This window comes from Python bivittatus, unplaced genomic scaffold (assembly GCF_059951505.1).
Source record: "Python bivittatus isolate LINGU-HERP-01145 unplaced genomic scaffold, Pbiv_v1 ctg000610_np1212, whole genome shotgun sequence".
Taxonomy (NCBI): Eukaryota; Metazoa; Chordata; class Lepidosauria; order Squamata; family Pythonidae; genus Python; species Python bivittatus.
The window spans coordinates 12958873-12985652 of record NW_028277088.1 but is presented as its reverse complement, the minus strand read 5'-3'; the positions used below and the strand labels follow the sequence as shown (position 1 = coordinate 12985652).

Here is a 26780-nt window from a genome sequence, read left to right as displayed (position 1 = left end):
ATGTTATCAAAAGGCTTTTAAAATAATAAATGTTTATACACATGGAAAACCCTGATCAATTCATTTTGCCCTTCTGTTGTGCCTTAGGTATGTGGGTCCACATAGGGCAGTGGGCCTGCTTTTATATTTTTACCTCATAAAGCTATGGAATACATTTATGAAATTTCCTTTTGGAGGCACAGGTGGTGTTCACTTGTTAGATAATGGGGAGCCCTGATATTTCTGATTTGATTTAAGTGAAGCCCTGCTTAAACCTTAGAAATACATATTTTTTCTTCAAGTTTAGCCAAAAGATGAGGCGCCTGAGGTTAAGGAATGGCATCTTTGGATTGCTTGATAATTTTGTCTGTTGAGTCAGGCTCTAGGTGCCTCTTATGGGGAAAAGATGAAAAGCATTACATCAAGTAGAAGAACAATGGATGAGATTCAATTACAGCACATCCGTATGAATAGAAATAATTTCAGGTGAAAAATGTTTCACATTTAGGACACAGCGCATTCATTGTTTGTTCTCTTCTGCCACATCTTGAATATTTAGTTCTTAGCAAGAATTAAAAGGAGTGGCAGCATAGGGGGAATACAGGGCTAATTGTTAGAATAAATGGAATTGAATTTTAGCCAGATCAGGTGATCAAGGACAGAAAAAAACACGTCGTATGGCTTTGTGAAGTTTTGTGTATGGGAACTCATGTACATTCATGTTGAGAATAGGGCAAGACGCTATTTCGACTCCCTTTGGCGACTGTTTCCACTCACTTGGCTGCTGAACCGAGGCAGCTTGAGTGTGTGGGTTCCTTCCAGTTTGCTCCATGGAAAGAGGAGGGGGAATTTTTCCTAATCAAATGATCCCTTCCCATACTTCTGATGAAGTCGGCTGCTTTGCAATAATACATTATCCCTTCTATGACAATAAATGTCTTCATCTTTCAGGTGCTCTTTGCTGTTTCTCTTAATGAAACACACGATGTTTTCTGTCTGCCTAGGCCATATTCTGGACCCTTACTTCTTCTGCTGTTTTTATAAAAATAGTAATTGTTTTGAAGGAGGGGGACACGGGAAACTGCTGAATACAGAGTTAGACCATTGGCCTGTCTGATTCAGCCATGCCAACAGTATGTGATGGACATGGAAGGGTCTGTGTAATTCTTTTTTTGTGTTACTGAAACAACAACCAAAGTCATACACAAAAAACCCCCATAAATTATTCACAGGAAATATGTAGATGTTGCTTTTCTTAACCATATAAAATAATTCATTTCATCTAATACAATAATTTTTGTTTGAATTGCTAGAAGAAACTAACATAAATCTTGCCTTCCTGGTCCAAGAAATTTCTCAAAGCTTCCACACATTGGAAGCTTTTCATGGTCCCATTTTTGTGCAGAGTGGCCCAATACTGTGATCTTCTTGCAAGGGCAGTGCCCTAACTGTGTGTGTGTGTTTTTTTTAATTATCCTACAACAAAAACGCCTTTCTAAATAGATGTAGCAACCTGATTTTAGTCTTAAAATGTGGGAGGGTAACAAGCAGGACTTGCAGCAGATGCCAGATTCTGTTTTCTGAGCCCATGGAAATGATGTACATGATATTTTCAATAATGCGATGCTTTTCTGGGCACGAGAGATATATTAGGAATTGCCACAGAACGAAGCCTAAAAAGAAGCAGGCTTTCATTAGCAGGCGCATCACACATTTTGAAGCTGTCCTGTTACTTTCAGACTCACCTCAGGGAATGGCGATGAAGCTTCATGATTGGTAGCGCTCACCTTTCAGTCTGCACTCTTGTTCTTTGCTTTGGTCATGAGATCGGTATTCTACTGCAATATTCTTCAACCTTGACAACTTTAAGATGTGTGGACTTCAACTCCCAGAATTCCCTGGCCAGCATGCTGGCCAGGGAATTCTGGGAGTTGAAGTCCACACATCGTAAAAGTTGCCATGGTTGAGAAACTCCGTTCTACTGCCTTCTACTTCCATATAGTTGTGTGAGAGGTTGTGGGAAGGCTGAGAAACAGACAAACAATCAAGAGATAGCAAATTAGTCATTGGACAGCCTATCTCTAAAATGGCAACTCAGCCCAAGTGGCAAGAAACCCGGGGAGAAGCGTTTCAAATCTTTCAAAAGGACCCCACCTTAATTAACTCTTTATAAATTAACCTGGGAAATCTCATTTACAATTTTCAAGATTCCATATTGGTCCCCAGACTAGGGTTAAAGATGCCTTGCTGAAATCTGTGTTGTTCTTGCTTCCTTGACCTTGCCCAGGTGCATGGGTTTTGACAAGTTGACAGGAACTACAGGAAGAGCTGGGCCAAGTGTCCGGGACAGATGTCCAACTACTCCTCATCCCTGGTTGCTTTCATTAACCTGCCCTTTCTAAGCACAAATGTTCTGACAAAAATTAGATGAGGGGGGCAGCATTCTGCACTAGTGTCAAACTCTTCTTTGGGGTGGGGGCAGTAAAATGGATTGAGCCCAGAAGGAGAGGGCAAAAAAACCAGCGGCAAGGGGAATAGTATTTATTTATTTATTTATTTAATTTGTATAACGTTTGTTTGTTTGTTTGTTTGTTAAATTTATATGCCGCCCATCTCCCCCAATGGGTGACTCTGGGCAGCTCACAATTAAAAACTAAGAACCCACGAACGATTAAAAGTAATACCACATAAATAATTAAAATTAATTAATCAATTAAAAGTCAGACTGTAAAACAAACCCTTGTAACTCATGGAAGGCATCCTGCCAATAGCCCTGGAAAACTGTTAAGAATATTTTATAGTATTTACTTCTTTTTTTTGGTATAGTTTTATTAACTTTTTTTTAAAACAGAAGATTAAAAACAAATACAAACTAATATAAAGTGAGAAAAAGGAAAGAAGAAGAAAGAAATCAGAGAGAAAGCTAAAAATGCAAGAGAAATGCAAGAGAAAAAAGAAAAAGAAAAATAGAAAAGAAAGAAAAAAGATACATAGAAGTAGCTTCCAGTCTTCTTTACAACAGTTATAAGCACATTCTACAATCTATTCGGTCTAATCATCAAAACCATAAATCATGTTCCTTTTTTTCTGTTTCACACAAAAAATCTATAAAGGGTTTCCAGTCGCCAATAAATATAGATACTGTCTTTTCTCTGATCAAAGAAGTCAATTTAGCCATCTCAGCGAATTCCATTTTATAGTATTTACTAAAGTATATAATAGTAATGAAGACCACTTAATCTGTTCCCTGCAAAAAAATTTTGTGCACCATTTAGTTATGGAGCTACAAAAAGGTGTTTTAAAAAAAAAAGAACTTAAAAACTACCTATTTTAGTACTTTGCTTAAAGTACTAATATTGATTTATCGCAGTAGGTCCTGTCTTCTCTTGAGGATAGGTTCACATATCCTTTTGGTGGCTAGAAGGCACATTTCATTCTGGGGAGAGGGCAGAGGACTATGTTGTGAAGGGTTGAAGCTAGCAAGGCAGGAAGTGAAGACCTTCAGAGCAGACAGGATCATTATGTAAATATGATATAGGTACCTTTCACATTCCGGCCTGGGAAAAGAACAGCAAAAGGTGCAAAAAGTAGGAGAAAGAGAACTAGGATACAAAACCTGGGTCTTCACATATAGGCACATACATGTATTTGTGTGTATGTATGCATACGTGACTGGCTTAGGTAGCTGTTGATATATGTCTTCTGGTGTGCAATAAACATTTTATCTAACTCTGGTGAGTCTTGGAAAGTTATACTGTGAGCTAATTACTGAGTGTGAGGGATTGAGTATCTGAAGAGTTATGAATCAAGCCATACCTGTGTGAGGTCTGACACAGCAGGCAGGAAAATGATGTGGGCGGGTTAAATCTGTTACAGGGTTCACAGAACAGTTTTACTGCATTTTTTCAGCTAAAAATAACAGGAAGCCATGCTGCTGATTTTTTGGTAACAGCCTTGCTGAAATTCAATGGTATGCCTCTGAGACTGAAAAAAAAGAAAAAAGAAAGAAAAAAGAAAGAAAAAGGTTTCAAGGACCACTTGTCCTCTCTCCTGGTGCACAAAGAGGCACATATAAGATCTTCATATTATCCTTAAGTTGGGTTTGAAAGATAGGGGCTGAACCAAAGTCTTTTCCCTAGGTAAGTAGATACTTGCTTTTCTTCCTCCCTCCCTTTCTAAAGGCATTTTTAAAATTTTATTTTAACCCCCAGTTCTGAGCCTTTCTTCACAGATCTCTTGGAAACCCTAGCTTAGTGGCAGATTGCCATTCTTAGTTCTGTAGCCTATCAACAACGGAACAGCTCTCGTTATATCAATACTTACAGCCCTGCTATATTTGCTCAGTGGTATCTTAATCTGTGGTGCTCTTGAACACTTAAAGGTCTTTCTGAAGGCTGTATTAAGTATGCCTTGGCAGAACGCTGTCTGTGTTTGCCCAAACTGCCAAATTTATGCTAGAATCTGGCACTGCAGTCTGCTGAGTATCAGCGAGCTAGATTTCTGCCCTTCCCAAGAGGAAGGAGAGAGGTTTTCTTGATGAACTGTATGAATTCTGTCTTGTAACACAGCATGCAGCAAGTACATTTAACATCATGAGAACGCTAACTTTTATTTAAAGCAGAAAAAGAAAAGCAAAAAAACTTTGAAGGCAAGGAGAGTTATTAACTCTACTTGAGTTACAGTCCTGCTATTCTCCTGAAAACTATCTGGGGTGGGAGGATGCTGAAGTTTAAGCCTAAAATCTTGTGTTTCCTAACCTTGAAAACAGAACAGTTCAAAGCATTACAAGAAGGCAATTAAAGAGAAAGTGCTCTTCAATGATTTTCTGATTTTACTAGATAAAAGGGTTGCTATAGAACATGAGAGCAGGTTCCTTCCTAAAAGAGTTATTTTATTAGGCGTGACAGAAGCATAATCCAGTCTCCCTTATTTATGCTCAGTAGTACCATGGAGAAAAATAAATGCAGTGCCTTATCTGGCACTGAGGCATGCTTTTCAGCAGAGACACCCGTGAAGATTGACTATGGCCTCATCAGAGTCAGTTATTGATTCTCTTGTTTCCATGTGATCGTGAGAGAGCAGAGTTACCATGAAAACATACAAAGGACTACTTACCACAGAGCTTTCACATGACTCTGGATTATGTAAACAGTATGTTGTGTTTTTTTCTAACTGGACAGATGGGCCCCATCCTTCTCTGGTAGATGAAGTAGCCTAAATATCTTTCTGAAAAGGACAAATTGGCAAGCGGTATGAATCTTGCTGTGTCCCTTTTGATATAATCAAAGGGATGTTTCTAAGCTTCCAGATAACATGTTCCAGGAATAATAATGACAGTCTAATTGTGTGCAAGAACCTGGATCAGACTACATGAATAATTAGGGCAGTGGCAGAGCAGCCATGAAGGTCTCGGAAAAGGTACTCAGATGCCATGTCTAAACCTGTAAAGATCAGAACTGTGCAAGAATGATATTCCCTGTGACACTCCATGGAAGCAAAAGTTGGGCTTTGAAGAAGCAAGATAAGAAGAGTATTGATGCTTTTGAAGTTTGGTGTTGGAGAAAACTCCTGAGAATACTGTGGGCAGTCAAGAAGACAAATGCAGCTCAAACAAATCCACACAGAGTTCTTACTCAAGGCGCAAATGACTAGGCTCAAATTATTCTACTTCAGACACATTATGTGAAGACCTAGCTCTCTGGAGAAAGCTCTGATGCTGAAAAGTGGAAGGAAAGGGAAGAGGACAACCAGCAGCAAGGTGGATGGACTCAGTTGCAGTGGCAATGTGTCCACTGTTGGAAGAGCTGAAGGACTGGGTTAGGGACAGATCGTCATGGAAAAAATCTATCTATGTGGTCATTCTTCCTTTGTTCCCCGCCGTGCTTATGCATTTAGATTGTGCATAGAACAGAGGCAGGAGCACACACAGATGTTGAAGTGAGTGGAGATTGGCAGCAGCACAGGGGGGAATGAGCAAAACACAGGGAGAGAGGATGTGTGGGGAAGATTCCTGTTTAAAGCCTTTCCACTTTTCTGGGGCCCATTGCAGCTGCATTTTCTACAACTCCCTTGAATCAGCCCTGTGGTGAAATATCAGACAGATGGGGCATTTAGAAATTAAACCTTGTAGTGATCACTTTTACAGTCATTTGCAGGTCAAAGCCTGTTTGAATTCTGGGTTTCTTTTTCCACTTATTTTTCCATTTTAATGCCTGATTTGTATTTGAAAAGATTGGCTTTGCTGACGTCTCCTAGCCATAGAGATTACTGCTTATTTATAGAATGACAACCAGACCTAATTAAATCTGGCTTGGTAAAAGGAACACTTGTCTCCAGTTCTGTGCTAAAATCTACCCTACTTAGTGATTAAATATAGGGTGCTGCTTCCTTGCATTCTGTATGCATCTATCTTTGGAGGTAGAATATTAACCTGAATTTCAGATTAGGGAGTCTAACAACAGAAGATGGCTGTTGCCCTAATACCTTGTGTAATTTCTAAAGTTGTTTGGATTATCAGCACCCATAACTGGAGATTGACCTGCCTTTTGGCGTTTTCAATCAATTATTACTTATGTGGCATGTGAATAATACTGCATATATGTTTCTGCGTGTGAGTTACTCACAGTTGGCCTTGAAGCAGTTGGTACATAGGGCAGTTAGAGCTGCAAATAGAGATGCATTAAAATGAGTTGGGGGAAATTGTTTTTTAATCTTTAATAAGATCTGTGTCATCATGTAGATTGGTAGACTTCTTTTTTTTTTTTTTTTGCCATAGTTGTTCCTTAGAAATATTGTAACAGTGTGACTGTGGTTTTGGTGCCTACTTTTCTTTTGTTCTAAACTATTATTTGCCAATATCTCTCCTGGAGCAGTTCCTGGATTTAAAATGACTGTTTACTACAAAATCTCCTGAAAACTCAGAAGGGATGACTGGCATGAGCAGGAATTCAGGTCTCTTGAGTACCTCTGAATTGAGGAGAGATTTATTACTACTTTGCAGTCATTTAATTCCTATGTCTTTTATGATCTTCCCATAATTAGGTTATCAGAGAGAGCACTTATATAACATTTGGGCCAGTTTCATAGGATTTAAGCTAGCAACTTGGATTTGGTCTTTAGTACTGTATCCAGGTAAGTTTTAACAACCTAAATATAATAGGAAAATGGTAGAACAACACATGGGCTGCATGGGAACCTTGGTGGCTCTTAAGATGGCCTGAAAAACCCAAACTACATTAGTCCACAGTCAGCTGATTACCAGTCTGCAAGGAGTTCCTTTGAAAAATTGTGTTAGCTAATTAGATAGTGTGTGTCTATGTGAATGTGGCGTCTTTCTGTAAACTGACCCCATTCACCACAGCCCTGCATATTCAATATTTACTTATTTACAACATTTGTAGACTGCCTGTAAACTCTGAGCAATGTACATCAGAGCCAGAAAAGCATAAAAGAACAGAAATAAAAAAATAATAGACATACAAAGATGGAATGCTCATAGTCAGTCAGGGCCAAAGGCATGGGGAAATAAGGATATTTTCATAGTTTTGCAAAATGCAAGGAGAAAGGATACCTTATGTATTCCTGTGCATATTCCAGGGAAAGCATATGCCGGTGCATGGGACTACTACAGAGAAGGCATCCATCTGACCCAAGTCTAGTACAGTTCCCACTTGTGTGGGGAGAAACTCTCAGCAGGCCTTCCTTCCTGAGATTTTCAAGCTGAATGGCTAGAATTAATTTTGACAAGGCAGTGCCTGATGTAAGCTAGTGCTACACTATATAGGACTTTGCAAGTGATAACCAGCAGTCTGAATAGGGCCCAGAAGCCTCTTAGAAATTAGTGCAGCAACCTCAAAATTGGTGCTACCTTGCCATGGCAGGGTTGCCCCACCATCAGTCTGGGCGCTGCATTCTGGATCAGTCACAGCTTCAAGGTCGTCTCCAATAGCTGTCCCACCTAAAGAACATTGCAGTAGTTCAACTGTGTGATGATCCAGACATAAGTCATCTCCACAGCAACCCCTAGTCCAGTTAGGGTAGTAACTGGCTAGAGTTGAGCAATACCCACCCTGGCTACTGCTTTATCATGCTGTTTAGACAGGAGCTGTGAGTCTAGGCGGACCCCAGATCAGAGTTATCAGTTTGTCACAGTATTTATTGTTGAAAAGCAGTTTGGTCTTTGTAGGATTTAATTGGACACTTCATCCTGAACTGATGGATGACCTCTCTCAGTGGCCTCATATAGATGTTAAATAACATAAGAGAGAGCACCAAACCCTGTAGCAGCTCACATTGGATCAACCAAGGACTTGAGTGTTGCTCCCCCATGACTATCAATTGAAACTATCAACTTAGATAGGAATGGAACTATATAAATGGTGCTCCTAACTCCCAACCGTTGGTCCAGCAGGATACCATAGTTGATGATATCAGTCACCACCAAATGTATAAACAGAGCTGATAATCTCATTGAAGAGCCAAAATAAATTGAACCAAAGGTCTGTCTAGCCCAGAATTTTGTTCCCAAGTGGCCAGAAGCACACCACTGGAAAGTCCATATACAACATAAAAACATAATAGCACCTTCCCAGAATTAAGAGAAATATACTGCTTCTGATATTGGAGATGCAAATAGCTACCATGGCTAGTATCCACTGAGAACCTTATCTTTTCTTAATTAATGCCAAACAAAATCATGATTCCATTAAGTATTACTAAAAGGGTTGCAAGATTTTAATTCTCCCGAATCTCCATCATTTAGGTTCATTGCTTGATTCCAGATTTTAGTATTTTGAGACAGAGAGAAAAATCACCTTCCTAGCTACTTTTCTCAAACAGTGCTTGTTTTATAATTATCTGCTGTATCATGTGTTACCTGCCTTTTTCTAAGCTAAGGAATTCCAAATGTTGTGACCTTACTTCAGAAGTGGCTTGCTTCAGCCCTTGATCACTTGGATCTTGCTTTTTTATACCTATTTCAATTTCAAAGTGTCCTTAATTAGGTATGGTATTTATTACTATTTATAGTATTCTAGGTTTAATTGTACTATACAGTTACTTTAAGAAGTTATATATTAGTGGTTTCATTTTTGCATTCTTTTTGTAATGATCCTTGAAAATGAATGTAATAATACATTTCATAACAGCCTCAGACTGCTCAGTCACCCCCAAATACCATGTAAATTAATGAGATTCTTCAGGTGGAATCCATTTAATCTGCAAGATATAAATGTATGAATCAGTCACTTCTGGAAATAGCAATTCCTATTCACAGGGGGGTATAAGATAGGAAGATCTCACTTTCTCAGAATTGTTCTATTAGATTGCACAGAGATTCATAATTAAATAGTGGTTAGAAAAATGTATTTGTGGTTGAAGTTGTGTTAATTAATGTATCATTTTATGCAGATGATAGGTAACGGTGCTGAGAGAATGACATAATTTGCATTTATGCTGATATAGCTAACCCCAGTTGAATTTGAAAAAGTTAGCAGAGTTGGACCCAATTATTCGTATTTGGATGGGAAATTTTAAATGTTAAAAAAAAGTTCTACAACAGAGGTACAAACAATTTCTTAGCAGCGCAGCAGCTCTTGTTAATTGCTACTCTCAAGGTCTGATTTCACCAGTTCTGTGGACCATTAATAATTCATGCCTGGATGTAAAAAATACATGCTGATTCTTGGATCTGCAGCATCTCAGCCTGTTTCTAGAATATAATTTATGGATTTATTTCCTGAAAGAATAATTCAGGTTTGAAGTGACAAAATTATTAGGAGCTTTGATAATCTAACACCTTCATTGAGTGGCCTTTATTTATTTTTGGGGGGGTAATGTTATTTTTTAAACAGTGGTTATATTAATACTAATATATCATCTGAGCTGTAGTTTAGAAGCAGCAATTTTTTTAATGTTCTTTATTTAGCAATTCTATTCTGTCTACATAGAGTATAGACAGAAGGGCTGGAGTGAATTTGTTATATAACAGAGGAAAAACCAGGGACTAAAATGAGTTCTTATGATGATTCCCCCCCCCACACTTTATTTCAGCAGCTCAAGGCAGTGTTCTGTGTTACAAGACAGCATCATTAAAGCAACAGTTCCTTGATTCATTTTGCATCAAACCTTATACATCAACCTGGCAGGGTTGGGGCCAGGTTATTTGCGAGACCAGCTCTTCCCAATTGTATTTTCCTGTCCACCAGAACTGGCAGGAGGGGCATGCTATGGGTCCTGTCTATTAGAGAGTACCATCTGGTGGGACCCAGGAACAGAGCCTTTTCTGCCCTGGCGCCTGACCTTTGGAGCACCTTCCCCACAGAGATCAGATTGGCCTTGATCTTGTTGGCCTTTCATAAGGCCATGTTACCAGTATGGGGGTTGGAACATGAATGATCTGTGAGATGGTTATGTTTATCCAGGGATATCTGGTGTTTGTGGTTTTATCTCAGCCATTGATTATGCATTTTTTGCTGTGTTGTATAGTATGTAGTATATAGTATGTGTATAGTATGTAGTATATAGGATTTTAATTGTTGTTAGCTGTTCAAAATCACTGTGAAGAGATGGATGGCCATATACATTTTTACAAATAAATACATAAATCCTATCCCAAACAGTTTCTTTTCAGGTGTGCCAGGACTGACCACACACACACCAGGAAGACCTTGGTTGGGGAAGCCTATCAAATATAAACATTTATTCTTTGTTTTCTAATTTCTGTAACAACTTTTTAAACAGAAACCATTCCAAAACCCACAATACCATGAGGTGGGAAAACTAAGTATGTACATCTCCCAGCCAGGGTAAAGCTGAGAAATTTGGAAGTTCTGTTTCAGGAGTATTTGGAGGGCTATGGATTCCCCATCCATGCTACCAAAACAGAATAAATCAGTGAGTGGAAAATCCCTGGATAAAACAGTTGATGAAAATCACTGTAAAATGCTTATGCAAATAATGTGTTAACCAGATCTTACCATTTAATAATCATGATGCCAGGTACTGGGAAAGCATTGTTTTAAGTGTATCGTTGTGTTGGTTGTTTTAGTATTAATATTTGTTTGCTAGGTTTTGGGATAATTTTATTGGATTGATTTTTAATTCTTACAGGGCTTTGTTTGTTTTGCCCCAGGCCTTGGTAAAGGTGTGTAGTAAGAGTTGTTGTTGTTATAATGAAATAGTGTGGTGTCTCAATTGGAAAAAAACAACAACTCCCCTACCTTGTCTCAGCAAATAGCAGCATCTGGCTGAGCCTGTCTGGGCTTGCAAGAAAACCGAGGTTGGGTGTCTATTGAATACCAAGGCCGTAGACTAGACTGGAAAATCAGTAATTTCCTGGAAGATGGCAGTGGCAAACCACTTGCTTTTCACCAAGAAAACACAGGGACATGTGGGTCCCTTAAATTACCAGGTGCTGACTCCAGTGGCTTTACTTTTTACTCCATTCTTTTGCTTTCTCCATCTCCAAATGCTGGATTAATTATGTGCCCTCAAGTTGGTGTCGACTCTTATCAACCATACAGAAACACCTTCTCCAGGATGATCTTTCCCCCATCAGTCCCTTCAGGTCTTCCAGCAGTGCACCCATTGCCATCCACTTTGCTGCTATTATCCTGTTTTTCTCTTTCCTTTCACCTTTCCCAGCATTATAAAATTTTCCAGAGAGCAAGGTCTTTGTATAATGCATCCAAAATATAACAATGTGAACCTGGTCAGTTATGCCTGGATTGAGAATTCTGGATTGGTTTGTTCTGTGATCTTTGTTTTCTTGGTTATCCATAGCATTCTCCAACACCAAAATTTAAAGGAATATTTATGGACTGTAAATTTCAGGCAAGTTCACACAGAAAGAGCTAGTCCTTTGAAAACCCTCTAACTGTTGTACTAATTTAAAGTACTAAAAATCTGTAAATTGTGCCTGGAAACAAATAAGAAAGAATGGATTATTATATTGCTGGTGAGATTGCTGACATTTGATTATTGTATTCAGCACCAGCTAAACTTTGGAAGCAATAATAATAATAAAAAATCCCAGGAGACTAATCTGAAAAATGCTACTAAGTTACACCTTTTTACCTTTCTGTTTCCAGTGACAGTTGGTTTATTTGAAAAAAGTACAGTGGAAGTGTGTGGCATAACATTAAGATTTGGGATAAGTGATATTAAATGCCAGGAGAGAAAGTACATGACCTAAATCTGCCATTACCATCACAGTCCAGTGCTTGTACGGTAGGTTTTTTTCCTGCCTTTTTGAAAGGAGTGTTGAGTTGTCAGATCTTTTTGAGGAAAAAGTAATTCAGGCCAAGTGATAGAAATGGGCACGGATGAATGCAACTTTTCTTATATTAGGGATCTCTTTTGAATACATTACCCGCTTTATCTCTTTGTTATTTTCTTGTCTTATCACCATTGGCCCAGCATGAGTGATTTTCATTACATTTAGCTGTCAATATACCTGATACTTCACAGAAAAAAAATGCTGTCAACTCTTCATCTCATAAATACGCTAGTAAGAAGAAAGGAAAAACAAAGTGTGTGGCTATAGCGGCTGGCTCCTTTGATGCTCCATGACAAACAGGATGATGAGCCCTGTAGTGAAAAGCAATTGCAGGAGGGTGGATGATCGTGTGTGATAGTGTTAGACTGTTAACGATCTGTCAGGGAAGAGGGCTGAGTACTTAACACCAGAACTCTACAGTCTTGTGCTGTTTTATGGGATCTCTGATTCTCTGCAGATACTCCATGCAAAGGTTATGGAGATGGTATTCGTGTGGCCTTTCAGTGCTGCTGAAAGACATTTTGCCTTTGCCACCCCGCACTCTGAGACCCCTGCCACCCTGTGCTCCACTGCCCCAGCTGACCTCTGCTGTCATGCCTGGCCTGGCTGCCGGGCTGGGCTGGGGCTGAGCTTTGCGCTGCATAAAAAAAAAAGGCAAAAGCAGTCCCAGAGCCGCGGCATGCCAAAAAGCCCCTTTGCTTTTGATGCTTTTGGCTTTTTTTGAGGGCTGGGGAACGTGAAGCCCCACCCTGCCCAGGAGCTCTTTGCAAAGGGGTGGCTTTTGGCTTTTTTTTAATTTCCACAGCTCAAAGTCCAACCCTGGCCCAGCCCGGCAGCCGGGCCAGGCGTGCCTCATCGGCAGCAGGAACAAGAAGACAGCAGGGGTCAGCTGGGACGCAGGGGGGCAAAAAGACATAGATGGGGGTAGATAGGCAGGTGGGGAGAGTTGAAGTGCCCCTGCGGGTTGTAAGTGTGGGTGGGCTACCAAGCGCCATGAATTTGGATCACGTGACTGCAGGGGCGCTGCAACAGCCATAACTTCAGGCATGGGTAGTAAGTCCCTTTGTTCAGTGCTGTCATAACTTCGAATGGTTGCTGAATGAATGGTCGTAAGTCGAGGACTACCTGTAGTTAAATATTTTAGCTGAGCCACTATTTTAGAATAGTATGCCTATTGTTTTAAGATCTTATTTTAGCTCATCTTCATGTGTGAGATTTGTGTTAGTTTTGCATTTCCTAGGTCTGTAATTCTAGTGCAATATGTACATTGGCTTTTGCTTCCTGTGTGCAGTTTTAACATTTAATAACATGCGGGAGAGTACGATTTGTTCCTTGTTGATTATACAACAGCAAACCCTAGTGCAGTGTTTTTCAATCTTGGCAACTTTAAGATGTGTGGACTTCAACTCCGAATTCTGGGAGTTAAAGCCCACACATCTTCAATTTGTCAAGTTTGAAAAATACTGTCCTAGTGTCTATGAAAGACAAGCTCTCTTTACACATTAACGTGCCCAAAGAAAGATGGGACAATAGAGATGAGCATGCCTGCTCCATCTCCTGGTGTCACTTCTTTATCACATGCCCTTCACGTGTTGGGAGACTGAGTCAGTCCTTCAGAAAGCCTATAACTTGACCAGTGCTTTACAGTCTGCACGGTTTAGATTCCTGATCTTGCAGGATTCTATATTTGTGTGAAGTCTATGAGTGGACAAGCTTCTGTGCTACAGATGTTCATCTTCCCAGTACTGGGAAGGGAATGAAGCAAGAGACAAGGTGTACAATGGACAAGGTGAGCTAGTGGTCCCATGACCTATCCAAATAGAAAATCCAAATAGGGCCCTTTTTGGCTCTTTGATAAATGTTCCCATTGGCACCGAGTGCTCATAAAGATACATTTGTCATATTTGGAAGTATACTTCAAAAGAAATGTGAGAAAAGGCCTTCAGCGAGTGTATGAATGGATTATGTGCATGCCAAATCTGTTGAATAATTCTTACATATCTTGTCTAAAAATGTGTACAGGGAGAATAGCAAGAAGCTTTTGCTCTCTCTTCTTTCTTACTAGAGATTATTGTATTATCTACTTTACATAAAAATGCATGTAATAAATTATTTAGGTATGTTTATCAAGAGAAGGGTTCCCTTAAGTAGAAATTCTGTGCTATTGTTCAGCTGCTCTAGAAAGTAGATAGTAATGTTTTGGGGAAAGTCTTTTTAATCATACGGTAGCCTAATAAGGTTCTGTTTGTTGCCATGAGAATATGTTCACTGGTCTGAGATAGGCGGCTATATAAATTGAATAAGTAAATAAAATAAATCAAAATAAATATTTTGGAATAAGAGTGAATTATTCTTTATCAAGAGTCATTTACTAAGCACCTTGTTTTGTATTCCCCAGAAAGAACTGTAAAATATTATGCCGCATATTAACAAAGCAGTTACATTTATACTTGAAATCTCAGAGTAAGTCTAATTATTTTCTGTTTGAAGGATTCAATACGATCTGAATAAGGCCCACTTTTTATTTGTATTCTTAACTGCGGCTAGTACATGGATCAGATTCCCTTGCCTGGTTCTCCCAAAAATCTACAGAAAAAGTAGAGTTAAACTTTCAGTGATAAAAGTTTCTGTAGCTTAAGAAAAGTAATGTTTGAGACTGGAGTGACTACATAATAGAAATCTAGGGCTGGCTTCACCTTTTTGTGAACTGTATACTCTGTGACAGAACCAGGCTAATTGGTTTATAATCAATGAAATGGCCATGTGACACACTGGCTACTTCTCAATATGTTTCATAAAGCCTCTTTGTCCTGCTTCTGCTTGTCATTAGAAGGGAGAAATTTAGCTATTTTCAGAGCTAGGACTGACTTTTTTAAAGCTAAAACGATTAGCTGATGCAGGATTCTTCCTCCAAATAACACATTCTGCTGTTCTGTGGCATCAGAACATCATACACACAAATGTTTCTTATTTTAGTGGATTTGGGGGTGGGTGGGGAGGATCAATAGCTTCAGCTCCTTATTTATATTGTAAACATAGACACTGTGTAATACTGATTGCTATTTCAAGCAAAAAAAAAAACCTTGACTTTTCCTTTTTTTAGTGCATTCCTTTATAGGTCTGCCTGTTTAATTTTCACTAACTTAAAAAATGAAGAAATGATGAAGGCGATAATAATTGAGGGCAGCAAGATTTATACCCAGGAATTCAATGTCATCGAATTAAGTCTGTGTGTTCTTCAGGAGTGACATGATGCGATTTTCACTTTATTTTGTCATTTTTGGACTGTTGCGTGTTCACCACCCATAAAGCCAGTTCTTTCCTATCTTGAAAAGTCACCTAATACACAGCTTTTTGTTATGGGATGGATATTGGGGGCTGTAAAATCCCAGCTTAGTATTTTACCATGGAAATAGTTCATGTTTTTTTTTTCTTTGACATGAATGTTTTAAGGAGTAGAGTGTATTCTTGAGAAGTGGGTATTTCATGTTGGCTTAAGATGGCTATGATGTTCTCAGTTCCCTGGGAAAATTAACTGTCCTCCTTCTGTTAGAGCAAAAGTATGAGATGACACATGGTTTTCATGACCTTTTATTTTTACTGAATATCACTTTTACCAAGAAATTATTTTAAGCATTTCTGTTGGAATCAAAAGTTGTGTTCAAGAGTAGCCAAATCTAAGTTTCACAGTAGAATTTCTGAAATTAGAAATGAAGTTTTTCTTTCTCTGTTTTCTTCATTGTTTTTGTTGTAAATAATTTAAATGATCTATCTATCTATGCATGCATGTATGCATAAATAATTAAATAAAGTTGGCCCCACAATGGCCACTTCCATCAGATCCATACATTTTGTATATTTGTAAGAAATGTGGTTTATTCCAAAGTTCATAGCAGGGAATAATATTTTTAAATGAATGATAAAAATGAATCATACTAAGGGATCAGAGGGAGAATACCTGTGAATTGCTGGGAAATAATAGAAGAAAGATCTATTGTCTTTCTCTTATGTTTGGTAATGCCCCCAGAGGCATCTGGTTAACACTTCTGGGAAACAGGATGCTATTCAAAATATACTTTGGTCTGTTCTGTAGATGAACTTTAGGAAATCTTTGGGGAAGAAATAAAATGTTGGCACACAAGGTTAGAAAAGCAATCAACCAAGGGTATGTAAGAGTGTATGTGTGTGTTTTTTTTTAATGGATCTTTTCCCTATTTTTCAAGAAAACCAGCACCCAAATTGTTTCCTTTGTTAAATGTCTACATGCCCTTGTCATTCTGGTATGGAGAATGATGCTAACCAACTGCTTCTTGCTGACAGTAGACACTTTAATGGGAGGTATTAAAAAGAGGACAAGAAAGCATGGTCTGTAGAGATGGCCAGCAGCTAAGTAATTACCCAATTAAATTATTCAGTGGCCAGTTCAAGATTAGGCAGTGCACTTGTCCAGGCCAGGAGGAAGGCCATCAAAAGGGATGGAGGAAAGCTGGTTCTGCTCCATGAAGATGCAGCACAATGAAATTATTTTTCTGGAGCTTGGTGAAAGCAACTAGATTCTCTTATACTTTTGTCTATTGATAAGCCCCTTGTGGTACTTTTATTTTTCCCCTCCCTTCTTCTTCTCTCAGAAAGAAAGGCAGTTTGGGAGGCACAGGTTAACAAAACAACTGTGGAAAGAAACAAAATAATTAAAGATGTGCATCTTTACTGAAGTGGATCTTATGTTGCATATGGCACCCTCTTTGTTTGCATTTTACTATATTCTTTTTTTGCAGGAGAAAATCTAAACACAATTGAGTGTTATAGAGTAGTTCTTAGAGCCTTTGAACATTTCGCAGACCTAGCGCTGTTTATTGACTTCATGAAGTCTTTATAGCCACTATTCTCTTTCTGTTCCCACAAAGACATTAGAACATGATGCTTACATAACTTCTTTGAGCGTTCCATGTATGTGTGGCCTATTTAGGATTATGTGATGTCGTTTCAAAATCTTCCATCAGAATTCCACTGTGGATGGATTTTTGGGATGTCATTTCCTGTATACTTAGACTCATAGAGTTGGAAGTGACCTTCTAAGTCATCTAGTCCAAACTCCTGCAGAGCGCAGAATCCACTCTGATCATGACTGTCAGAAGACCATCCAGCCTGTTTGAAGACCTTCAGCAAAACAGAACTTAACATTTCATGGGGCAGTCTATTCTACTGAATTTCTATCAGGTCTAATAGGAAGCCCCTATTTATATCAGAATTATAATATTAAAGACTATAAAATTCTGAGTGGGTACAACTATCTTGCTTCTGCCAAGACTCATGTATTCATGAGGGTCACAGAGCTGGTCATTCTTAATTACTGTTACTGCTTGTTTATGTGCCCTTCTCAAATGTGTGATGGGAACAAGAGTGTTTGTCTTGTCTTCTCCTTCTGGGCAAAGACATGTGGAATGGGTGTTGGTGCAGAGAGACAGACAAATGTGTTATTGTGACAATGACATTAAGGAAGGACAACTCAGGGAAGGAACATTTTATAAAGAGCTCCCAAGTGGAACTGAGACAGCTTTATTTAGTCCAGGAATGTTCCGTAGCAAGATGCATAATGAAGGTTTAATGGCTACGACTGTTGAAGCACTTTGTTTACTCCTCCTGGGGAATATGGCTTAAGAATAGATTGTTGATTGCCACAAAGGGGGATGAGTAGCAGATTATGTATTTATAGCTAATTCTGGTTAGGCTGTAGAAATCCAGGATACTGTATTGTGCCTGGACAAAAGTACTGAAATGAATTTTAAAAATTGCTTCCAAAAAAAGGTATATAGATTATTTCTAGTGTAAAGCATAACAGGTACTGTTTTTTCATGCAATGCATATTGAGTTGAGGGTAGGGCCACACAGTTGCTTCATTGATAAGATGAACCATCAAGCTAGACATATAACATTTATAGCTGGCAGGAATATTATCGGACCTGCACTTTTGGTCTGTAAATCTCCCAGCAAAAAAGGTTCTTGTCTTCTTACAGATACCTCCTTTTGCCCAGGATTACATAGTGGTACACTGGCTAGATCCCTTTCTTATTGCCAGTTAGGGCAACTACATAAATCCAGAGTTGCTGACATGGATAATATCAAGGGTGTAGAAGCCACAAAAGAAGTTGAATCAGGGCACGAGAGCTGCAGAATATGATAGATGTAGCAAGATTGTGTTTAAACGAGATCTCAGGTCAGACAGAGGAAAATTACCCCACACTTCAAAAATGTAAATAAATATATGTTTTAAAATGTGTAAATATATGTTCTTAAAATATAGAATGTTTTTGTAACTGATGTTTAGCTATACCCAAGAGCCAAACTAAAAACTTCCCTTTGACCAAGCATATTCCTATCCCCCACTTTTAGAAGGCAGCGTTGGTTACAGGAGCCAAATGCAAGTTTTCCCCTATAGAAATGAATATATGTATTCTTGTCACTTTTCAAAGCTTTTTCCATATATTTTTGCATGGTTTTTTTTTTTAACGAAACTAATAATTAGCTTCATATTGCACAGCTAGGAAAGCCTGGAGAATTCCTCAGAAGCAGCTAGTTGCTAGGATACCTGACCTTCATTGTTTTTGTGAGTTTCCCTGTGTGTTAATGAGCTAAAGGAATTTCTTATTTATTTAGTTTTTTATTTATTTGTTCCATTTGTATGCAGCCAAATCCTCCAAGACTCCCAGTGATTTACAACAATAAAACCATATAGTACAAACGTTAAAACACCACTAGTAGAAACATAAAACACAGAGCAACAATTAAAACAACATAACAGCAGACAAGCCATTTGATTGGTTGATTCTATTTATTTATCAATTTATATTGCCACCCATGTTCCCAAGTCGACTCTGGGTGGTGAACACAGTTAAAGGCTCAATATAACAATAAATAAAAAATAGATATACTGTACATACATAGCAAGAACAGAGAAACAGAGAATGGCAACTGGATAAATCCATCAACAATAAATTAACAATACATCAACTAACCACCTGACCCCTATGCCTGGAAGAACCCTCAAATGCCCTCAGGAACAGCTTTCTTTTAAACTAACTTCCAGAAGACAACAACAAACGCTGGCTTCAGGAGGCAAACTCTGCCATTCCCAAATGTTTCCCGTACATTGTAATCTCGTGAAAATCGGGCATCACAGTTTCTCCTAGGAGGAACATCTCAGACAGGTTGATTCTACTGGAGAAGGCAGTCCTATAGGTCCCTAGCACCAGAGGATAAAACTAGCACGTTGAAGTGCTCCTGTAAACCTATTTGCAGCCAGTGCAAGGCGTGCAAAGTAGATGTATCATGCTCTTGAAGCCGAGTGTTGGCCAAACAGTTGGGTGATGCATTGCAGTTTTCCTGTGCAGCCCCATGAAGAATGCATTGCAGTACATAAGATCATAAGCAGTGCCCTGCTGGATTAGACCCTTGGCCTGTCTAGTCCAGCACTCTGTTCTCACAGGGGCCAACAAACTGCATACTAGTCTCCCAGCAGATGGCCTTCAGAGGCAGTCATACTGCCATCAAGGCTAATGGCCATTGAGTCCCATAACTTCCATGAATTGGCCCAGCCTTTTTTTGAAACCAGCCACACGGGTAGCCAACACCATATCTAGTGGCAGTGAATTCCAAGTTTAATTATGCATTGTGTAAAAAAAATTCCTTTTGTGTGTCCTGATTCTTCCAGGATTCAATTTCTTTGGGTGACCTCTGGTTCTAATATTTTGGGAAGGTGAAAATAGCTTCTCCTTGCCCACTTTGTCTACAGCATGCATAATTTTGTACCCTTGAATCATGTTCCTTTTCATTTGCCTCATTTCTAGATTAAAAAGTTGCAAATGTCTCAACCTTTCATCATAGGGAAGTGCTCCAGCCCCTTGGTCATCTTACTTGCCCTCCTCTGGACCTTCTCTAGCTCCACTATATCCTTTTTGAGATGCATTGTCCAGAACTGCACACAATATTCCAGATGCAGTCGTAGCATTGACTTATATAAAGTTCTTATGATATTTTCAGTACTGTTTCTTATTATCACTACCATGCTGTTGGCCTTTTTTATGACAGATAAACATAGTGTCAACTCCTTCATTGTTACCATTACTCCAAGATCTCTTTCTTCATCAGTCACTGCTAGCTCTGATACCATTAGTTTGTATGAACAGTTAGGATTTTTGGCACCAACATGCATTACTTTACACTTGCTCACAATGAATGACATCTGCCACTTTGATGCTCATTCCCCTAATGTGTAGAGAACCCTTTGAAGCTCTTTGCAGTCCCTTACAGGCAGTCCCTGGTTTAAGAATGAGTTCCATTCCTAAGCCTCTCTTTAACTCAAATTTACATGTTAAGTCGGAACTCATACTTACAAATGGGCTGCCCGATACTGAAAATGGCAGACGGCATTCTACTTCCTGGAGCTGACGAACCGCTGAAGCAGTGTGATGTTTTCACGAACCTCTGAAAACTGCTAAAAACAGGCTGTATATTAAAAATGCGCAGCTTCAGCGGTTCATGAAAACATTGTGCAGTTTCAGTAGTTCATCAACTCCAGGAAGGAGAAAGCTGTCCACCATTTTTAGTAACAGGCAGCCTGTTTATAAGTATGAGTTGTCTGTAACTCAGACATTCTTAACCCAGGGACTGCCTGTACTGTCTTTACCACTCTAAACGGTTTAGTAACAGAGCCCCTTTGGTGTAGTTGTTAAGGCATCAGGCTAGAAACTGGGAGACTGTTAGTTCTAGTTCTGCCTTAGGCAGAAAGCCAGCTGGTTGACCTTGGGCCAGTCACTCTCTCAGCCCTAGGAAGCAGACAATGGCAAACCGCTTCTGAAATCTTGCCAAGAAAACTGCAGGGACTTGTCCAGGCAGTCACTAGGAGTCAATGCTGACTCGAAGGCACAAAATAAATCGTTTTTTGAGGGGGAAACGGTTTAGTGTCATCAGCAAATTTAGCTATTCTAATAGTCATGCCCGATTCCAGATAATTTATAAATATGTTAAAAAGCACTGGTCCTAGGACAGTATTCTTGGGAACCCCACTAGTTACATCCCTCCATTTATTCCTACTCTTTGTTTTCTATTTTGTAGCCAGTTGCTTATCCACAAGAGGACCCTCAAAGATCTAGTAGATTAGTTAGCAGGACCTTCCCTGTCTTCCCTAGCTTGAGTCCAACTGAGTGGTGATGAGGGCATGAGTCACATTAGCAAGGCCCTCTTACTTCAGTAGGACCACAACTAGCCACTAGCCACAGCTTGGCAAAAACCATTTTGCCCACAGCCTCCACTTGCACAGACCCCAGTAGCCGTGAGTCCAAGAGGATTTCCAAGTCGCTTGCTCAGAGGTAGTGTTTTCCCCTCAAAAAACAAGACTGAAGCTGGCAGAGAACTGTGATGAACAAAATGTAACCCTGTCCTGCTCTGCTATAGCTTTATCCTATATCATCCTATTCAAACCCCAACAGTCTTGGAGCACTTAGACAAGACTTCAACGGCATTTCTAGTCAGGCCCAGGGAAGCAATACAGCATCATCTGCATATTGATGATACTTCACCCCAAACTGACATATGACCTGACTACATGACACCTTCATGTAGATAATAAAGAGAAAGGGGAGAGGACTGAATCATGGTCTCCATCCTTCTGACAGGAACCATCTGCTAAAGGTGGATTAGAACCACTGTAAAAAGTGCCGCCAATTCCCAACACCTGCAAACAGTCCAAATGGATACTGTGGATGATGGCACTGAAGGCCACCCAGAGGTGTAATAGAAGCTAAGAGAGAGGGACTACTCCCACCATGGTCCCAACAAAGGTAATCAGCCAGAGTCACCAGCCCATTTCCAGGTCAGAACTGGGACTGAAAGAGGTCTTATAATCTACTTCCTTTCAGACAGTATGCTGGCTGGGGGAATTCTGGGAATTGATGTCCACATATCTAAAAGTGGAGGAAGTTGAGAAATACTGCAATAGGATATTCTGCAGCTGAATTCCTACCACTCACTCAACAACCTTCTTCCCAAAAAGGAAGGTTGGAGACTAGGTGACAATTGTCAAGAACAGCTAAATTTAAGGAAGGCCTTTTGAGCAGGTGGTACACAATAGTTTCCTCCAATCCTGCAGGTATGCTTTGGAAGAGAAGTGTTGGTTTGTATATTGGTTTTGTCTCCAGGAGCTTAAGTTAGTATACTTAGCATATCATCCTCTAATTTTATTCCCACAGCAAATCTGTGAGGTAGGATGAGCTAAGAGTTAGTGACTGGCCCAAAGTCGCTCAATGAACGACAAAGCCTGAGTGTCAATCTAATCACTACAGCTAATAGATGTAAAATATTAGGGTGCCACCAAAGAGACCATATTTTTGCTATAAATATGCCTGGAGTACTAGGCATGACTGTGGCTTGACAATTGTGTGCTTTGGTTGTCTGGCTCTGCTTGCTGCTAAAGCAGTGCATTTATAAAATGGCCATCTATGCCACCTTTGTCTAAGCAAGAGGAATATATTTGTTCTACCCTAGGCATGAACTTACGAAAACACCTGGTGATTTACTTAGTATGCTAGGTTGCTATCAGAAACTACTTTTCCATTGCTCACATCATAATAAGGCTGATTTCTGTAAATCAAATGGTTGGATATTAGGAAATAGCAGCCAATTCTATCTCCAATGAGGGTAAATATTTGCATTTAAAACACACCAAATTCCCACATTTACATTTTTAGACCTCCCATAAATTGTAGCTGCATGGAGAGCTCTAACTATTTAGAGTTTCTATAAGTAAATTACTAAGCTGGAAATTACACTTTCGTTCATCTCCCATTTATCTGTTTATATTTAAGTGCAGTCATTCTTCTATGGAATCTTTTAAACAGTGCTTTACAAATCAGAAATATAAACCAGAATAAAGACACATGGAGATCAACAATAAACCTTTGTAAAAAAATATTAAAAGTGCTATAAAACACCACAAGTAAATTTCCCCCGATGAGCATACTGATTAGAAAATGAAGTTAAAAACTGTTTTCATAATAGATTGCCGTCCCATACACAGAACTGTTTATATAAAAAGGCATTCAGACATGCAGAATCCTCTCCCCAGCTGAAATGTCACAGGTCAAAAAGAACTGTACAGGGTCCTATTTCTGCATATTTTATTGAGTAATGTTTAATGCAGCAATAGTCACTTGTTCTGTGTCCAGCTGGATTCAAGGTACAGTAGAAAGAGTGAACTAGCTGCTAAGGTAATAGCTATTGAGGGACAGGATTATAAAAGTCAGGAGACAAAGTTATACATGCCATTCTGTCAGCCCAAAAAGGTAGATCAGACTAAGAAACAAATGCCATATAGGTCAGGACTACAGGTAGTCCTCAACTTATGACGGCAATTGGGACTGGAATTTCCATCACTAAGCGATGCGGTCATAAAGTATGACCACATTGCTTAGCAATAGCAATCCCTGCAGTCCCAGTTGCCATCGTTAACTGAATCCCATGGTTGTTAGGCAAGGCAACTTCCTGCCAGCTTCCCACAACCAAACTCAGTGGGGAAGCTGGCAGGAAGCTGCAAGTCCCAGGACCGCAGGCAGGTAAGTGGCTGCTGCTGGGTGGGGGTGGGAGAGAAGGGGTGTGCAAGGGTGAGGGGGGTGCACGAGAGGCACTGTGTGGGTCAGGGAGGGTGCATGAGAGATGCCACGTGGGTTGGAGAGGGTGCAAGAGGGTGTGAGAGGGTGCGTGGGTGTCGGGGAAGGTATGTGGGGGAGTGTGAGTGGCCAGCACAGCACGAGTGCAGAGGGGCTAGGGGAGGGTGTGCAGATGGGGGAGACTTAGCCCAGCAACTTGCAACCTTCCCTGCCGGCTTCCCCATTGACTTTCTGGGGAAGCTGGCAGGGAAGATTGCAAATGTTGATCACATGATCATGGGGCCCTTGGCAACCAGTTGTAAGTGCGAATAGGTTGCCAACAACCAGATCACAGTCACATGACCATAGGGGTGCTGGGATGGCTGGAACTCCGAGGACCAGTTGTAATCACCATTTGTTCAGCTCCATTGTAACTTGGAATGGTTGCTGACTGAACGGTCGTAGGTCGAGGACTACCTGTACCTTATTGTAATATTTATTTATTTATTTATTTATATTTCAAATTTAGATACCGCCCATCTCATAAAAAGTGACTCTGGGCGGTTCACAATAAAACAGCAATAAATATTAAAATACAATAAAACAATATAAAATAGAATAAAAACAAAACACATACACATATAATATCTTCCAAGATGTTGATGGTCAGTAAGATGTTAACATATGGAAGCATCTTCAAGGTGCTAGCCACCCCCAGGACTGGTTGCCCTTTTTTGCGCCCCATGCCAGTTGGCAGAGCCAGATCTTGACTGCTTTCTGGAAGGACAAGAGAGTTGGGGCCTGCCTCACCTCTGGGGGGAGAGTATTCCATAGGGCAGGGGCCACGGCAGAGAAGGCTTTCTTTCTGGACTATAGTATAGCTATAGTAACAGAATCTTGCAAATCTGAATATGCTTCTCCCTCCCTTCCTTCGTCTTCATGTGAACTAGGGAGGGGCTTGTCTGATACGTTTTCCCATGATACTTTCTTGGCCCAGGCCCAGCTGCCTCTTATCTGCTATTATAGCAGCTCTTCCTCCTCTCCTTCAAGGCCGTTCCCTCTATCCTCTGCACATTCAGCCTGCCCTACAATGCCTAAGCTACCCTATTGTCCTTGGATTGGTGGAAGATACTAACCTACTATTAGGAGGTGGAGATGGAACTTTCAAGAGCCAATCTGTCCCCATTAGTGTCAGGAACTAACTAACTATATGAGAAGTGGGAGGAGAGAACCTTTGTTTTGGGCAACAAGCCGTCTTGGGTTGGCCTTGCTAACAGCTGGTTTCTGTTTCCATAAAACTAGAGTTGGTAGCATTTAGTCCTTGTTGAAGCAAATTTAACTCCAGCGGGGTAGCTTCCCAGGGTGATGGTATGCCTTAATAAAAGGAAATTGGAAGGTTTAACTTAATATTTCCTAGGGAAAGGGAACATGAGGCATTTGCAGAAATGTCCCCAGCTTGAAGAAACAGTATAAGGAATTAGACAAAGAATATCTCCTTGGTTGTTTTCAGTAGGAGGCATTGACTTCTCCAAGCAATTTCAATTGGCCACACAAGGCAGAGTTGCCTGAAGGCCTCATAGACTGCCTGTTAATTGATTAATTGGAAAACTGCCATTACAGATAATATTGCTTCTTTCTGTGTGAGCATACATACACATACATACATCTTTGTCCTTCCTCATATAAATAAAGTTAATATGAGTGGAAATATTCTGCTCTGTTTTCCTTTCCTGAGATCTGAATCAGAAAAAGGTCTCTTGCCCAGAGATATTAAGTTCATTTGTCTTTAAACTCCAAAGGAGTCACCATCTGTGGCCACTTGATTGAATAATAACCATCCAGTTAATCGCCACCAGAGCTGGTAATTAGTTACAGTGCTTTAACTCTTGCTGAGTGCTGAGCATGGGGGGGGGGGGGTTGTTCCTGCCCTTAGCAGCATTACCCAGGTGGAAAGCAAATAATAATGTGCAATTCCAAAGTCTGAGTACAGGATGCAGGTTCTAACAAGAGCATCATTCTCTTCTCGCCCAGAGAAGTCTCTCCAGCTAGAAAGTGTTTGACCATTAGTTTTAGGCAGGTAACAGAAATAAAATTCTTTTTGTACCTTTGCCTGCCCAGGAAAAAAAAAATCATTTGTGGAATTTGTTATGCAAAAAATGGAGAAGAGCCCTATCTAAGAAGAGCCCTAGGTCTATCTTGTTCAGCATTGGGTGTCACACAATGGCTACTGAATGCATTTGTGCTCACAGTCCAACAAGTGGGACATCCTCCTTCCATTGTCACTTCCCATCACCAGAACTTAAGGCATGCTGCCAATGATTTGGGAGGTAATGAATAGCCATCACTATTAGGAGCCAGTAGTCTAGAATTAGTCTAAAACCATCCAGGTGGGCTGCCATTGCCAAATTATTGGTCGCAAATTCCACTATGCATTGTATAAAGAAGGATTTCCTTCTGTTTCCCTAGATGATCTTGATTCCTTATGTTGTTTTTTTATAGCAGCCACATACTGGGTTGACATTTTCAGTCTATTTTGACTCCCAGGTCACTGCTGGCTCATAAATTTAGATTTTTTTCTGTCTGTCTGCCTGCCTGCCTGCCTGCCTGCCTGCCTGCCTGCCTGCCTGCCTGCCTGCTTGCCTGCCTGTTGGGTGCCAATATGCTTCAGCTTACACTTGTTTACACTGAACGCCTTTCAAAGTTACTGCTGCAGGATGGGCAGCTGTATAAAGAACTTAAATAAATAAATAAACTGCACAGAGATAGAGCAGATGTAATATTTTTACAAGAGACACATCAGGTGAAAGAGGATGTAAATGAACTTAAGATGGTCGGCAGTTTATGAAAAGGCATATGGGACCTCCAAAGCAAGAGGAGTGGCGATT

At 40.0% G+C, this 26780-nt stretch overlaps 1 protein-coding gene across 4 annotated transcripts in view; it reads left to right on the top strand.

The window, feature by feature from the left end:
- The window catches only part of CCNY (cyclin Y), a 107466-nt gene that overhangs the window by 43713 nt on the left and 36973 nt on the right, over positions 1-26780 (top strand). Inside the window, exon 1 of one of the 4 annotated variants that reach the window (XM_007440218.4) lies at positions 3936-4118. The exons of the other annotated variants lie outside the window; for them this stretch is intronic. The gene's annotated coding sequence lies outside the window, so the exon portion shown is untranslated. Of the gene's footprint in view, positions 1-3935; positions 4119-26780 lie in introns of those variants that run through there. 4 annotated transcript variants of the gene reach the window in all.